This window comes from Falco naumanni, chromosome 14 (genome assembly GCF_017639655.2).
Source record: "Falco naumanni isolate bFalNau1 chromosome 14, bFalNau1.pat, whole genome shotgun sequence".
NCBI classification, from domain to species: domain Eukaryota; kingdom Metazoa; phylum Chordata; class Aves; order Falconiformes; family Falconidae; genus Falco; species Falco naumanni.
In genome coordinates, this window is record NC_054067.1 from 6,686,113 (window position 1) to 6,700,881 (window position 14,769).

General features: G+C 47.3%; 1 protein-coding gene across 7 annotated transcripts in view; it reads right to left on the reverse strand.

Moving 5' to 3' along the window:
* STAG2 (stromal antigen 2) overlaps positions 1 to 10,595 on the reverse strand; it is an 82,072-nt gene extending 71,477 nt beyond the window's left edge. For 2 of the 7 annotated variants that reach the window (XM_040614002.1, XM_040614001.1), the window contains exon 1: positions 10,363 to 10,594. The gene's annotated coding sequence lies outside the window, so the exon portion shown is untranslated. Of the gene's footprint in view, positions 1 to 9,014; positions 9,135 to 10,362 lie in introns of those variants that run through there. The other 5 variants (XM_040614003.1, XM_040614000.1, XM_040613999.1 and 2 more) reach the window with 4 other exon arrangements.
* Between the last annotated feature and the right edge of the window lie 4,174 nt (positions 10,596 to 14,769).

The following is a 14,769-nucleotide window of genomic DNA, read 5'->3' on the forward strand; positions in this document are numbered from 1 at the left end:
TGTATATGAAAAGGATGAATTACTGTATTTCCTTCTATCCACAAAAATGTTTCTAAAAATGTTTTTGACATTTTTATATCACACTGATGTATACAACCTGTGTTCTTGCCACCTCTGAAAATTTTTGTTTAGCAGCGACTACTGCTCTGAGGCACAAATATACTCTAAGTACACAACTTTATTGACTTCCATAAAACCATTGCATTGCTGAATAGAAACTGAGCAGTGTAACGAGAAAGACAATGCAATGCAGCAAGAGAAATAAAATGCCTAAAGGCCGATTTTTCTGATTACGTTTCAACTGTCAAGCCACAGGTCTTCGAGTTTACAAAATCTGCTCTATTTCACAGTAGAGTAGTAATAAAGTATACGCACACTGCTACATCAGCAGCAATTTTTAATTCCTAAACATTTTAAGAAAAACAATTTGAATGTGTCTATTTTCAAAACACAGCTTATCGAAGTCAGTCAAATGGAAGCCCACTTAATAAAACAAAAGCAGCTTAAACATGTAATATTAAAGACAAAACTGTAATCCAGCAGCACATGCAAAAAAAATCCAAACGTTTTTCCATTATCATTGAACTATCTGCCTTAACAAATCATTTCTATGCTTGGTAAATCAATATGCAAAAGCCATTTTCACCTTTTTTGGGCCAATCATTTATTAGGCAAGTAATGACAGACCTATACCACAGATGCAAGAGAGATTCTTGTGCAGCTTTCCTCTCTGGTTACCATAGTTTCAAATGAACTGTAGATTTCTAGAAATAATACTTATGAGAAGGAGTAAAAATACCACTGCTTAAACATGAAAACTGCAAGAAGAATCGTTTTGATCGGTGTATGAATGACACTGAAGTGAACAGGTAAATGCTTAGGAAAGGAAGTTTTATTTGCAAGACCTTGTCATAGGCACAGCAATGAAGCTCAAGTATGAACAGCAGGAGAAAAATAAAGGTAGTAAATGCAACCAGAGGGAAGAGGAAAGCAGGCACCAAAAAGTCATTCGGTAGCCATGCACCCCTCTCTCTTTTTCAATGATTCCCAATAAAAACCACAATCAGCTCTAAACCAGGTCATCAGCTTCCCAAGCCTCCATTATCCAGGAATACTTTCCAAACATATACATACTGGGGGGTGGAAGGGTGTGAATCTTCATAAGAACTTAAGAGATTTTAAGATCTGAAATAAAGACAGACCTTCCAATAAAAATAGCATAATAGGTTGCCACAGAGACTGTGGAAAAACTCCATCGTCTTAAAACATTCAAAACTTGACTGGACAAATTCCTGAGCAATCTGGAGGAGCTAGACCTCCAAAGGGTCCTCCTATTTGATTCTGTGATCTAGAACTCAAGTAGTTTTTTCTCTGTGGTATTACTTCTAGGAAACAACTGCACATTCAAAGCTTTATTTTATGTGGTGTGAAAAGGAAGTATTTTGGATACAGTTTTCAAACAGGTACATAAAGCAACAATAAAAATAAAACAGTACATGGCAGCACACCGAACTGGAACTTTCCTTTATAGTTCCCATCCCAGAACAGCACAAAATAACAATTTTTTAACTTAGGTTAATTATCTTAAATTATGAATATCCCAGTCTCTCCTTTACAACTGCAATTAAACTGCATTCTTTAAATAAAGATACAATAGCCTGTATCAATCCTACTTCCTATTTGTCTGCCACAAGCATAGCACTGCCTGCCATATGCATACTGTAGCTACCGGTCATTCTTCTTTTGGGAAAAGGGAGGAGAAAAAAAAAAAAAAAAAAAAAAAAAAAAAAAAGTCTTTATCAAGTTTCCCCAGTTGTCTCCCTTGGAAAAAATATCATGATTGATCCGTTCTCTGTTTCTAAAAAGATTAGAAGTAAAATGAAGAATATTGCCAGTGATCAGGATGTACCGCTTTACCACTCAAATGGAATCAGTCACTATATCCATAACTAAAAAAAAAAAAAAAAAAAATTTATTCCAGGACTCACGTCACATAAAATCACCTTCAAATTAAAAGCCAGACACCTGAAACACACGCTACATGAATTACAAAACCTGTTCCTGACATTTACTACTTACATTTTTTTAGTAACTTCAGTTACCTATATATTCAATTACCTATAGTAAGATAATAAAGGTAACATACAGAAAAACACAGATGATCAATATTCACATCCCTAATCCATACACACTCTCCTCATACTGAACACTCCCTACTGGAAGATTACACTCTGACAAATAAAGTCAGCCAATATAATTACTTGTGTATATTATCTGCTCTGATTGCTAGGACTTGGTATGGTCCAAATTTCCAGAGTTGAGCCTTCTGGAGGGATGAACTAGGACTTTTACCTTAAGGAATAACAGTTAATTGCATGAAAGACAGAAAAACCTTATCTTGAACAGCTTATTTTTATTTGCAAACAAAGTAAAAGTCAATCTTCTTTTCCCAGATGAAATGCTGCAAGGAAGATACTATTTTACAAAACTTAGGCTGAAATCCTACGTTAAATAAAAAAATACAATTCAGCCATAACCAAGAACTGCAACATTACCTCCAAATCAAAAATATTAATCTCCTTCTAGACAGATGACATGTATTAAGCAATAGGGAAATAACTGCATTAAGTCCTCTTTGCTACGTGACTACATGTACTACATCACCACATCTTCCCTGGAAGCATCACAATGACAAGCATGTACATGAAATGACACCTATCTCTCACTGGGAGCAGGGTACGACTGGGAAAGGGAGAAACTCCAGGGAAGCCTGCAGATAAGGTTAGTTGTCTACAGATCACCCAACGCTCACTCAAGGGCCAGAAGTTGAGCAGCATTTTATCAAACCCTGGCAGCAACTCGAAGCCAATATTGGAATGTAATTCCAACTAAATAAAACATGCACACCTAAAGCTTGTTGTTTCTTTTTTAAGTGGTCTGTAGTTTCGGAAATATTTGTGCATTCTGTCAGTGTATTTGATTTCTTTTCATTACTTTGCTAATAGAAAACCCTGAAGTTTGGATTCCAGCTGTAATTCTTCTTTTCAATCTAGACCGCTACAGACATACATATTACATGGCTACATGCACCACTGCAGACTTTTTACAAAATACAGGTGAAATTCATGTGCTTGCCCTATCAACCCTAGAACAATGGCAACAGATACAAAAATACTTCCCTCTCGAGGAGCCACACAGCAGCACTAACAAAAAAATGCTGTAGAAAACAAATATTCTTCCATTGACTTCCAGTGCCACACATTTCCTCACTCTAATCCAATGACTAACCTCTACTGAAATAAAAGTATAGACAAGCAAAATGCATTAAAGGCTGCGTAAGGGCAGGACTAATAAGCCATCAGACTCAGAGCTATAAGAAAGTAGAACGTTCATCTATGTAAAATTAAAAAAAAAAACAAACACAAACCAACCAACACACACTCATCTCTAACTACTTGTTTTGGGTTGGTATTGCGATTAACTTCTCAATTATGGATCACGATCTACACTATATATATTGATATGCCTATCTTCTTACATCTACTCACTTTCAAGATACTCTTCTACAAAAATAAGCCCTCTGGAGGGGGAAGTTATAGCTAGTTACACAATCAAAAAAAAGTACGGAATATATTACATTAAAGGACACACCTGGACATAAAGTATGTACCTCGATAAAGCAGTTACATGACAGCTAACTTAATTTCCCTCTGAAGTCACAACAGGACAAGAAGTAACTGCATACAAATACAGTCCTGTACGTCCTTAATTTCATACTCAAATTGGGATAAAAAAAGTTTTAAAATAGACTCTGTCCATGTTCCTCCATGCAACTCCAGCCAGTAAAGGCTAGGAATAGCTAACTGTCACATGAATGCCACAGGGGAACCTTGGGGGATCAAATTTTCCCATATCCCTATCTCCAAAATTGGGTGCCAGACCTCTCCTCAGATCCGACCAGTTGAGGGCAATTGTTTTTGAGCTGGAAGAAAAGATCTTTTCCATCTTCCCTACCCAAGGTCTCACAGACCTGAGATTTTCCTTAATAGTGCAACACTTGGAGATACAGGGATACTAAAAAGGGATGGATACATTACACTGAAATGTTGCAATGGCACAAACCCCCCCCCCCTTTTTTTTGGGGGGGTGAGACCTTGGTGATCTTGGTGATCCTGGCCATCAAACTGACTATATCAAGAACAAAGAGTGTTTGTCTTGATACCTCAACAGTAGACAATCTTCCTCAAGACAGAAGGCAGTCAGACAACAGGCCGTCAAGCTTCCCAACTTGATCAAGTCAGCATTAGCCCTACATATAGGTGTCTGTGGTGATCTAAATGAGGGCCACTTCCAGAAGTTTCCCTTACTTTTGATTTACTCTCAAGAATCTGGTGAAGTTGATTTTTTTTTTTTATGAACTGCAACATGAAAAAACTTACAAGAAATTCTAGTTAAGACAACACATGATTAAAGGTACACTTTTAATCTCCCAGTTCCAAAACAAGTTTTCACTGTATCACTCCCTAGTAAGTTTTTGACCTTGTTAAAAGTCACATCAGATTTCAAGGCTCACTCTTAAACCACAAAGATACACAGTTTTTTGAAAGCAGATTTATTTTTTTTTCCAATGTATAAAGCCAACCGAAGCCAGTGGACAAGCCATCAAACATGGAAAGAGTGGAAAAGTGTAACTGGTTGACTCCAGAAAGCAGTCTTTTGGAAAAAAAACACATGCCAGTGCAAGAGCTTCCACTGGGCCGCTGTAGCACTGCGGAGGTGACCAACAGGCTCCCCCCGCCAGGCCGGGGTGTCCCGCCGGCCGCAGGCTGCACCCAGCTGCCCCACCAGGCGCCCTCCGGGCCGCCGCGGCGCCCCCTGCCGGGCGGGGGCGGCCAGTGCAAGAGCGGCCCAAGGCCATGGGAAACCACCACCCACTGGCAGATCCAGACCTCACTCCAGAAGGAGCCCAACCCTCCGACCGTAGTCACTCACACAAGATAAACTCTTCCCTGGCAGAAAGGACTCTCTGATCTTCACCAGGACGTTTAATCTGCCTGCAGCGCCACCTCTGTCCATAGCCAACAGGACAGAAGGGGCAGGAGGCAGGAAGACCAGAGCAGGTCAAACCACAGAACTGCCATGGCCAGAAGAGCTATGGGACCATGAAGAAGTCCCATTTTTACTCACCCTTCGACTTTCAAAAGCAGAAGTGATCTAAAACATTGGACGGCCTTGAATCTAAACCACTGCAGTAAGCCCATATGTCACCATTTAAGTTCTTGTGATGCACAGGGAGAGCGCTGTTCCCATTCCTCCACAGAGCTGCTGTGTAAATGCTTTGGCTGTTCCAACCCATCCCCTGCTGAACCCAGTTTCCCAAGGACTAAGTTACCACTTCATTCTCTCTTCTTTGTCAATGATCCTCATATAAGGATACTGAAGTTTTCAGAATGTGAACGTTTTAAGTGATACTGAGAAAGTAAGCAGAGCTTATTTAAGAATATTAAGCTGGTAAGTCAATGGCTGCTATCAATTGCTTCCTGCCACTGCAAGTACTGAAGCAGATGAAGCTCTTGGAAATTCTAGCATCTAGCTGACAGAGACACAATCCACAACACATTCCTTTTTCCAGTATGTTTTCCCAAGTCCTCACACACACAAATGAAACAAAAAAACCCAACCAACCAACTCACCACCGAAACCCAACAGTACCATTTTGGAAATTCACACCTACAATATCCTCCTAAGGTTCAAAGCCCACCAGATAACAAACAGTCACACTGTAGGCAGAGATCACACAGAGTTCAAAACCTCATCTTGTTTGACAAAACACAGCATTCCAGCAACACAAGCAAGAAGCATAAGTAACCAGCAAGAATACTTGCTTGTTTCTGGGGATTCGTTTGGTGAAAATAAGCCACTGAAGTGTTTAAGGTTTCTGTAAAACATACAACCTGTTTGTACTGCCACGCCAGTTCCAGAAAACCTAATCTCTCCTATAATATTTGCCTACAGCAAAACAACAGAGACAGTAACACCACAAATGAAAATGACAAATGAGGACTCTCAAATCATTCTAAATTTGAACCAGAAGTGACAAAGAGAAATCTAATTAAAAAAAGTTCATAATGCTCTGATGTGCTAAACTGTTTCATGATTTGACTAAGTCTAATGTAGTTGCTCCCACCAACAAGAGCACACACTTTCAAGTGGTTTGTTGCCTACAGCTATTTTCTACAGGAGACTGTAGTAGCATGTAATATTCAAGAGAAGCTGTCTACATTACTTTTTTTAAAAAATAACTCAGTTGCTGTTGATAAGTTATACTGAAACAAAATAAAACTAAAGAGGGTGTTTAACTGACAATTCTATTTACACTCCTTCCAAGTGGAAATTATTTCATTCCGCACATTTATGCCTTTATAGATTTTACCATGTAAAGCTGGAATGTGATATATTTACGGAATTTGAGTTAGATTAACAGCCAGCTAATTGAATACGATTTTAAAAACTGAATGCTCTTCAAGTAGTGTAATGCATTTTTAAATAAAGTATTTTATTTACACCAAATATTTTATGACCTAGCAATTTTCTGATTTCCAAGAACCCTATTTTTTAAATATATTAAAACATCACAGCATCATTAATGATGCCAACTTATTCAAACCAGTAACTTCAGCTTTCAGTCGCAAAACATCAAGCCTTTACATCTAAAAGAAAAGATCTGTACATAAATTTTAACTAGTCTTCTTAAATACAAGTTTAACAAACCCTTATATTGCTTACTGACTCCACTCAGTATTATCTTTCTGCAACTGTAAATGGATGAAAAACTTCCAAAAATGTAACTCCAGCCCACATACGTAACTTGGGAGATACCCAAGCTCTAGGGAATTTCAACAGGAAAATTACAAGTCTCTCCCATCCCCCAGTTTCATGCCTGGGTTTTCTTTTGTTTGTTTGAATTTAAGCTTATACAACACCCATCCTTAAATATACCACAGCTAATACCAACAACAGCAACGGAAATTCAGATTTCTCACAGGTTGCATAAAACCCACCTGTAGACTACAGCATAACAGTCCACTGCTTTTGCTAAAAGGACCCACATGAGCCCCACTGCTTATAGAGCAAGATCTATCTGCTATAGATGGGAATCTATAGATGCTATAGATGCTATCTGCTATAGATGGTTTTTCCTTTATGTAACTCTGAAGCTTTCTTAGTCTCTTTGTTTAGTTAATCAGAAGGGTACAGGGATTCCACCCCACCAAACCCAGTGCTGAAAGCAGCAGAAAGATGGATTGTGCCAACAGCAGGGCATTGGTATTCTCACACCTTGTTTCATTTTGTAACGAAACTGTTATCATGGTTCCAAGGGAAAAGAAACAGTGTTACCCAGCAAAGAGAGCCCCATGCAAGATCTGTGGCATTGTGATTCTGCAACTGATGACCACCAAGATTTATCCACAAAATTAAGAGTTAGGGATAACAACCGATGAGATAAGAGATTCACGCCAGTCATTGCACAATCACTTGTGGTATTTATTTACCTGCACATAACCAACCGGCCTGCATGTGGGTATGTTTTAAGTCCCAGGCAGTTCAATACCAGGTAAGCACGAATAATAAATACTCGAATAAATAATGGATTTAGGGAAAAGAGAATATGAAAAGGTGGAAAAGTTGTTTCAAACGGCCAAGAATTACGAAGGAGAAAGTCATCTGTCACAAATCAGGACCGCCATGCCAAGAGTTAACAGCAAGAGGTGTGCTTGGGGAACACCTCACTGCAGGAAGCGCCAGGAACTCTAGCTTCTGGTCACTGAAAGCAAGACTGAGCCGAACTCCCAGCAGCACAAGGACCTTCGGACGCGGGCTTCGAGGGAAGCCATCCAAAAGGCGTTTTCTCCCCCTCGCCTTTCACCAAATCCCCACGGAACGGGAAGACGTGGAAGCCTTTCCACGAGGTGACCTTCGCGCCGCCCCCACCGTTCCTGCGGGGGAACCGGCGGCAGCGGCCGGGCCCGGCCGGGGCGCGGGAGGAAGCCACCGCCTCCCGCCCGGGCGGCGGCCAATGGGCGGCGGGCGCAGGCAGGCGGGCGCGGCGGCGGCGGCCGCCCGAAGCGGAGCGGAGCAGGCCCCGGCGGGGCCGCGTGTGACGCACTTCGGTAACCGGACTCCCCGCCCCCGGCACGAACCGCCGCGCTGACATGGCCCCTCCTCGCCCCGCCGAGAGGGACGGCGGCGGGGCGCGGCGCGGCCCCGGGCTACCTGCGGGGGCTGCCGGCCGGGGGAGGCGAGGGGTCACAGCGGCGGGCAAGGCGCCCGACGGGACCGGACACGCCAGGGTGTGGCGGGGGGAGCACACGGGAAGGAGCGCTCAGCCAGCGCGGGCGGGAGCCGTGCAGCCATCTCCGCCAAGAATTAAAAAAAAAAAACAACAAACCAAAACACAACAACAAACCAGAACACAAAAACACCCAGAGTAACTCCAGCACCGGACTCGGCGGTCATTGAAACTTTGTGCTAACTCCGAGCACCGCATCCCGGGGGAAGGCAACAACAACAAGAGCCGAGCCGGGCAATAAATAAATAAAAAGCAGCGAAAGAGAGAGCTGAGGGCCTTCAGCCCTCGTCCTCGGGGGTAGGGAGGGAAAAAAAAAAAAAAAAAGTTTAAAAAAAAAAATCGAGGTCTGTCGGTCGCGGGTTTCCCCGGGACGGCCGGGTTACACAACGCTAGCAGCGGCCGGCACCGAGGGCAGCGGTGCGGGCCCCCCCGCCGGCACCCCCGGCCCCGGGGATGGGCACAGGCAGGCGGAGCAGCCCCCGACACACGGGGCCGCCCGGCCCGGCCATCTGCTGCCGCTCTCGGCCGCTCGCTCCTCGCTCCCCTGTCCCTCCGAGGCCCTAACCACGGCAACAACTGCATACATATATATATTTTAAGCCGTGTAGAGAAAATAAGCGCCCAGAAAAAAAAAAGAAACACCAGGAAAGCTCTCGCTTCCTACCTGGGCAGGGTTCAGCTCAGTTCAGTGCGTGCCGAGGAGGAGGGGGCAGAGGAGCACTATCTAAAACAAAAGTGGCGCCAAAACCCCCCAGTAAGAAGCATTCTTCTTCCTCCTCCTCCTCCTCCCCCCCCTCCCCCACCGGGGCCGGCGAGAGCCCAGCGGGGTTCCTGCAACACGCGGCTGCCGGCGTCGGGCGTCCCCGGCACAAGTTGGCAAGAGCCCTTTCTTTACAAAAAAATAAAGCAAGCCGAACGGAAACTGCCACAACTCTTCCTCTTAGCGGGCAGCCGCCGAGGAGCTCGCCCAAAGTCAGTCTGGAGGGGAAAACTCGCCCCACAAAGGCCTTCCCCGGGCTGGGCGCCGGGGGGGGGGGGGGGGGGGGGGGGGGGGTCGCCAGCTCTTTCGGAGGCGGCGAGGGGGGAAGGCGCAGGTCGGTCCCCACGTCCTTGCTCGAGCCGAAGGCACTCGCTCCCGCCAGCCCTCCGGCCCGCTGGCTCGGGGGAGGCGGCCGGAGCTGCCCCGGCTCGGGGCAGGGAACCGGCGGAGGGCAAAGCCCGATCCCTCGGCACTTCCCTCGGCGGGGAAGCCGGCGGGAGCGGGCTGGCAGGAAGAGCTCAGCTGCTGGGCAGCGGGAAGGAGGGGGAAGGGAGCCCGGGCGAGCGCTGTCAGGGGTGAGAGTCCCCTCTCCCCGGCCTCCTCCGACACCCGACCCCGGGGCACCGGCAGCCGCCCCACCATTTTCTCGGCGCGGCGCGGCCCAGCGCTCTGCCCCCCCCGAGCGCGGCCCGCTCCGTCCGCGGCGGCCCCGACCCCCGTCCCCTCCCTGGCCACCCCCCGAGCGGCCCGGCCCGGCTTGCCCACACACACACCCCACACACACAATGCCCGAGTCCTCCATCTTGCCAGCAACCCCTGCTCGGCTCGGGAGAAGGGGGGAGGAGGAGGAGGAGAAGGTGGTTCTCCATTTTAGCTCGCCGAGCGCTGGGCCCAGCCTGCCCGCGGCCGGCTCTGGGGAAGAGGAACGGGGCTCCGGGCGGGCAGCGGGGGCCGCTTTCGGCGCCCTCTCGCTCTCTCACTCGCGCTCCCGCTCGCCTCCCCCCTCCCCGCCGAGGCGCGCTGGGAAGGGGGGGTGGGGAAGCGGGGGGCTGGAGTGTTTTCGCGGCTCGGCCCCGCCGTCCTCCATCTTGGCTGCGCGGAGTCCCTGTGGCCAGCCGGCCTAGCGCCCCGCGCCGTCCTCGCAGGCCCGGGGACCGCGGGCCCCGTCCCGGCCTCTCTCCGCAGCCACGCACCGCGATCCCGAGTCCCCCCTCCAAACTTCCAGAAGCTTCGCCGCCATTTTCTAACTTACCTTGCCCAGTATCGGCGTAGGCAGCGAGGAGGCCCAGGCTCGTAGCTCCGCTCCTATATCCCCGGCCCGGCTGCCGGTTGCGCGCCCGGCCCGGCCCGGCCCGGAGACTTGGCCGCGGAGGGGGGGTCTGGGGACGGCGCGGGGCGCGGGCAGGTTATTTAATTTGGCGGCGGCGCTGGGGATTGTTTGGGGTGTTCGCTGCTCGGCGGCTCGCGAGCGAATGGAGGGCGCAGGCGCCACCTGGCGGCCTCCGAGCGAGGCCCGCTCTCCTGGGCGTGGGGCGACACCTGCCGGCCGGCCGCGGCGCAGCCCCGCGCCGAGCGGGGTAAACAAGGTGCCGCGCACGCGCGCGCCGCCCGGCCGCTCCCCCGCCCCCGCCGCCTCGCGAGCGCGGCGCTCCACGGCGGCGGCGGCCCGGCGGGGGCGGCGGCGGGGACGGCCGGGGTCGGGCCGCCGCCGGGGTGGCGAGGCGAGGCGAGGCGGCCTCTTCCTCCTCCTCCTCCTCCTCCTGCCAGGCGGGGTGGGCCCAGCCTCCTCCGTGCGCGGCCGGCGGGGGGGGCCCAGCTGCTGGCTTCATTCTCGGGGCAGGATCGGGTGACTGAAGCAGGAGACAGCCTAAAAAGGAGAGCTACGGCACGGCACGGCACGGCCCCGGCCGCGTACAGCCACCCGCGGGCGCGGGGCCTGGCGCCCTTCCTGCCCCCTTGCAACACCGCAGTAACTGGAAAACAATCGTTCGGCTGAGGCAAAGTTCAGCCTTCCTAGAAATAATCCCTTCCCGCCTGCCGGCCCCCTCGCCGCCCGGGGCTGCCGGGCCGCCGTTGCTGCGCCGTGCCGGAGCCGGCTGCGGGGGTGCCTGTGGCCGTGAAGATAAACGCGCGGCTGCCCGCAGGGGTGTGTGCGGGGTGCCCGGTCTCCAGAGGGCACAGCGGGGCGGCCAGACCAGCAGGAGCTGTTTGCTGGCACTGGTGGTGGTTCTGGCGCTGGGCAGCGTGCTCCCGAAACGTTTGCTGCTGCTCGTCGCAAAGCGCCTTCCTTCCCAGTTCAAATTGGCGCTTGCTCCTAGCCTCCCAGGGCGATTCCTTGTTTCTCCCTGTACGAAGATTCCTACGTACCTCAGACGATCGCATATAAGCAATACAGAATACTTTGTGACGCTTATTCTTCTAAATGCGCAATTCGATAGTTCCTTCTACGTTTTTTCTCTCCCTGCATTGTGTAATGCTAAGCACATTACTCATGCTGAATAGTTGCACGTAAGCTTATGGTTAGATCGGTCAGCACAAGAACAGTTTTGTCCTGCTAATTAGTCTCCAGCCGCCTTTTGTGTTTACCTACTTTTAATTTTGGGGAGATGGTTAGCATAACTAGGCAGGTGCCAAGCAGAGTCGCTCTACTGACCTGCCTAACAAAGGCAGGACACAAGAAAAGAGTATCCATCAGCTTCAGCCTTTCCAAAACTAAGATGAGGCATGCACAGCGAGTAACAGTCATAATGGAAGCTGATCAGACAAGGAGAGTTTAAAATAAAAACCTAGTGTAATACGAGGTGATGACATCTAGCAGTTCTAGATATAATCTTTGGTTGGTACCTGGGAGAAGACTTCCAAAAATGAATTCCATTCTGTGGCTTGAATTCACATTTCATAATGTTTTGTACCTCCTGTCAAGGCTGCGGAAAAAACAAGAAAATTGGGAGAAAGATACCCTTTTAGGGAACAATTTAAAACAGCACCCCAAATGCCTCATTGTAAAACTACGTTCAAAGTTTCGGTTATAGCTACAGGTGCTGCTGCTGCTGCTGTTTCGTGTGTATCTGTTAATGCCTGATGAAATTATAGAAGAATTGTGAATAAAAGATAAACTGTAAAAAAAAAAAGAAAACAAAACACACAAAAAAACCAACACACCCACCATACCTCCTAACTTTTAAACTTGCCCATGATATATGTTGTTGTTAAATTACACACAGAAATAGATGGAAAGGAGCTAGATCCGTTTGCACCTTCCGTCTACAAAGTCAATTTCTGACAGCTGCCAGACAACTTTTCCATGAAAATAAACCACACACTTCCAAAACTAACATTTTGCCTGCACATGGAATTCCAGCAATGTATCCTCCAATTGAGATACAATAGGGCTACTCATATTACAACACAAATCCAAAACTTTGTAAGATTATAGCAGCCTGCTGTGAGAGCTGGCAGAAGCACAACACTGAGGCAGCTTCAGACTCAGCTGTGCATAAAATCCATTTATTAGCACGTGCATCAGATATTTGGGCTGTTCCAAAAACACTGTAGTTCACACTTGACCTCATAGCTGAGATCCTTTAGGTAAATGTGTTTAACAGAAGAAAACGTGACAGTTTTTAGGGTGTGTTTTTTAAAGAAATGAGCGTGCAAGTGCTGACAGTACCATGGCAGAGAGTTCAGCCCTTTTCCAAAGCTGACTCAGACCTTAGAAGCCCAGATTCATAACACTTCTGGGTGTTCTGACTTGCATGACAGAATTTGCTTTTTGAAACTTGTAACAAAACCTGCAAACACTCTGGGGACCCGGCTCCAGGTGCAGCGGCGTATTACAAACCATTGGTCACAGAGCCCGCCTAAGAGGATTTTGCACTCCCCAGTGCATTTCCTCCCTCCCAGTTGCTCCACTCAGCTGCTGGCCTGGCTGCTGGCTGAGCAAAACTGTTGCCTCATCAGAGAAAGGGGGGGAGGGCCATTTGTTTTCGAAGGGACTGGTTTCATTTTTTTCCTCCCAAACCAGCTCATTTCTCGGAAGCCAGAGTACAACTACGTAAGCAATTCAGGCAGCACAACTGAAGGTGCGGTGCGCTCCTACAAAGGCCGGGAATGTTTCTGCTCTGCTCCAGTGACCAGAACATAGGAATTCCTTATGCCAGCTGTGCCCTGGGAGGACACCTGACAGCACCACACTAGGATCATGCGAATAACCACCACAAACTGGTTTATATAGCGCGCATCTAAGGAGCAAACGCAACAACCTCTCAAAGGGTGGGTAGCAATATAGGGGGCAGAAAAGTTCTTAACCATTGTATTTGCTGTCTTTATCCATGGCAAACTGGCTCCCTGAAGAACCTAAGTTCTGCGTTTTCCCTGTGAACTGATCATGCTTGTGGGATTGAGCCTTCCAGTTGGTGCAACAGGGGAGATGAGACGAAAAGCAGTTCCGCTGCTAGCACACCACTTCTTTCTAAGCTAACAATTCCAGAATGGGCTCCTACCATCTGTTTGTTCAGGCTTTGTGAAGAAATCGAAGAACATCTTGAAGTTCCTATATAGCTTTAGCACTCTAGCATCCGTTCCAATACAATGAAAAAATGTAAAAGAAAAAAAAAGTGTTATCCAGGCACGATAAAGAAACAGAGATATTTTAAATTCTGGTCTTCCCTAGGAAGGATTTATGTCGGATAGAAAGTTCTGTGGAAAAGTGTAGGAGAAAGTATTCTACAGGACTGTGTCATCTTTCTCATTAAAGCTACTTTTTAGGAGCTTCAAAGCCCACCATTTCTGATAGGAAGCCCAATTCAGAGAGAATTTAACAAAGACTTTACAACAGGGACTTTTACTATGCTTGAACCAAAAAGAGCTCTTGATCAGTCACCCAGTTAAGAAACTGAGCAAGGCAAGGGTAGATACCAATTCCATGTCTGAATTAATGGCCAGAGATTCACCATTAGAGATCAGAATAAACTCAAGCTGCCAGATGGCTGATTCATTCTTCCAGGCAGGAGATTCATCCTCATGCTGCTTCCTTTTCTTTGAGGGCAGTGGAATAGGAACCCCCTCTGCAGTTCCGTTTCCTCTTTTCTATTTAAAAAAACAAAACAAAACAAAATCAAAAACCCAACACAATCCTTTACCATTCCTTTTATTTTTTAAAAGGATTTGCTTACAAGAATTGGAAAACAAGCCAGAACTTGTATACTAGATTCGTTCCAAGGTGCAGTGGGTAACTGTGATGGCCTGTATTAAATAAGCCACGGCATATTTTTACCTGTTTAGTTGGGTACACAGGGGAAAAGCAGTTTTCCCAGTCAGGTGTATTTTCCTCTGATTTTTGAAACTGGATTAGTCACTCTAGGGAAATCTGCTCTAAATCCTTTTGGAGATGAGCTATTACATAAGAAACAAAAATAAAGACAAAAAAATGGGTTACTTTCCCATAATTTCCAGCAGAGAGATAGCACATCAATAGCTCCTTAGGCCTTTCCCTGTACTGTGAATTATTTCATCCTTTTGCGATTTACATAAGTCTCCCTTGCATGCCCCTATTTCTTGCCAGGTCTTTCCAGAACGCCTAACTGAAGTCTGAATTTTTTTGATTCAGTAAGTTGCTGCCTACCATGCTCTCAGACCTGAAAAGATGCACAGAATTACA